This window comes from Engraulis encrasicolus, chromosome 10, assembly GCF_034702125.1.
Source record: "Engraulis encrasicolus isolate BLACKSEA-1 chromosome 10, IST_EnEncr_1.0, whole genome shotgun sequence".
NCBI lineage: Eukaryota > Metazoa > Chordata > Actinopteri > Clupeiformes > Engraulidae > Engraulis > Engraulis encrasicolus.
In genome coordinates, this window is record NC_085866.1 from 28,325,312 (window position 1) to 28,327,811 (window position 2,500).

Sequence of the window (2,500 nt, forward strand, 5' to 3'; positions counted from 1 at the left end):
GTGTGTGCATGTGAGTGTCAACTCTGGTTTGCTAGTGTGTATGCATACATTCAAAACTTTCAGAAGTTTTGAGTCTGCATTGGCCTAAATGCTCATCCCAGGTCTGCTACAATTCTCTTCCACCACCCAGGCCAAGCTAGCTCTTCGCTAGGGGTCATCTATAGTATGAGACCTAGACTTGGACTTGACTTGGCTGAGGTACGACTTGGACTTGGACTTGACTTGGTCAGATGTGTCGTAGCCCCTTAATGCACGCCGTACCTCCAGTGCCATATTGTTAACTACCATAGTGCTACAATTCTGTGACATGACAGAGGGCCTTTAGAAATGCACTACGACTTGGTCATTGCCATTCTGGTAACAGTAAATTTATAACCCCATGTCTTAACGGGTTAACTTGTGACTTGACTCGGACTTGATTGGAAGGATTTGGACTTGTCAATTAGTGACTTGGTCCCATCTATGATAAGATACTCCATACTGTTTTCATACACCTTGGCGCTGCTGTCTTGGGCCGGTATCATGATATATTTCATTGATGTTACCGCCACTTACCTACAGGATAATATGTGTATCACAATGTCACTAATTCTTTCTAATGAGCGGACTCCCGGCCTCCCTTGCTCACTTGCCTGCTTGTGGCCTCATGATGACGTCACTAACGATAGGTATGTATTTCAATATCTTGCAGAAGCACAATTCTGATGTCATTCTCTCATTTGCAATCGGGATTGTGAATAAAGAATAGTCCCCCCAAAAGTTGTTCTGGCTAGGCTGACAGCTGGGAAACTTCATTACTTTCTCCAAGCAGGCAGCGAAACACAAGGCCACAAGCACAGGCCGAGGACGGAAGTCTGCATAATGGAAAGAGTCCTTATTGATGTTAGCATTACGGCGGATAAACATGCAGGCGATCTAAGGTCAGCCATTCATTGCAATGCAAAGGAGTGGTCAACAACTGCTCATATCCAGTGCTGGACTGGGAAAGAAATAGGGCCCGAGCACCTTTGGGCTTAAAGGGTCCCCCCTCATAACTGGTGGTGCAGAACTGACTCACCGGTGGGCCCCGCACCTTCGTGGGCTCCTATTTTCAGAAGTGTTAAGATAATAATAATAATAACAATAATAATAATAATAATACTACTACTAATAATAATAATAATAATAATAATAATAATAATAATAATAATAATAATAATAACTATGTATTTTTGTACATTTCTGAAAATAGGTGCCCACGAGTGTGCGCTATGCCAGATGGCCAGTCCAGCCCTGCTCATATCTATTGATAGCTGTTAAAGATGGGGGTTCCAATGCTAGTCTCTACTTACTGTAGGTGTGGGAAAGGTAGCCTCATTTGAAAAGAAAACGGTTAATATCCATTTTACAAAGATATACTCATGTGAAAATAAAGTTCTTCCATTTGATATGGAAAAAAAAGATAACAGGATTAGCCTCGTTCCCCCACTAAAATTCATATATTAATAAATGTCTATGAAAAATGGATTTTAATTGTTTTGGAATATAGCTCGTTTTATAAAGACCTACATACACAACTCTCTCTGTATGGGCCTCACGGGGCATCACATCAGTTTTGGGTTGATGAAGTGACACACAATCAAACACACACGTACAAACACACCCAAACACACACACACACACACACACACACACACACACACACACACACACACACACACACACACACACACACACACACACACACACACACACACACACACACACACACACACACACACTGGCCTGTTCAAGAGAGACTGACAGAATTGGAGCATCGCAAGTCAAACTTTAATTACATTTGGAGAGGGAAACAACATTTCAAGGCTCACCATCACTTTAATTAATTTCACCCAACTAATACAGATACAGCACGTCAGAGGATGTCAGGAGTCTGTGTGTGTGAGGGAGGGTGTGTGTGTGTGTGTGTGTGTGTGTGTGTGTGTGTGTGTGTGTGTGTGTGTGTGTGTGTGTGTGTGTGTGTGTGTGTGTGTGTGTGTGTGTGTGTGTGTGTGTGTGTGTGTGTGTGTGTGTGTGTGTGTGTGTGTGTGTGTGTGTGCACGCGTGTGTGTGTGTGTGTATGTGTGTGTGTGTGCGCGTGTGAATGCGCACAGCTTGTGTGCATGTGTGTCTTTGTGTGAGTGTGTGTATGCTGAAAGGGGGGTTGAAATCAGTAGATCGTGATGCATTTCCTTCTCACACCAGGAGGTGTTTGCCGTTAAGGATGTGTGTGTGTGTGTGTATGGTGTGTGAATGTGAGTGTGTGTGTGTGTGTGTGTGTGTGTGTGTGTGTGTGTGTGTGTGTGTGTGTGTGTGTGTGTGTGTGTGTGTGTGTGTGTGTGTGTGTGTGTGTGTGTGTGTGTGTGTGTGTGTGTGTGTGTGTGTGTGTGTGTGTGGGTATGTGTGTGTGGGTGTGTGTTAGGGGTGGGCGATATGGGCAAAAAAAGTTATCTCGATAATTTTTAGAATTTTCACGATAACG

The 2,500-nt window shown here is 43.6% G+C and overlaps 1 pseudogene; it reads left to right on the top strand.

The window, feature by feature from the left end:
• The window catches only part of LOC134457437 (octapeptide-repeat protein T2-like), a 29,512-nt pseudogene that overhangs the window by 8,320 nt on the left and 18,692 nt on the right, over positions 1-2,500 (top strand).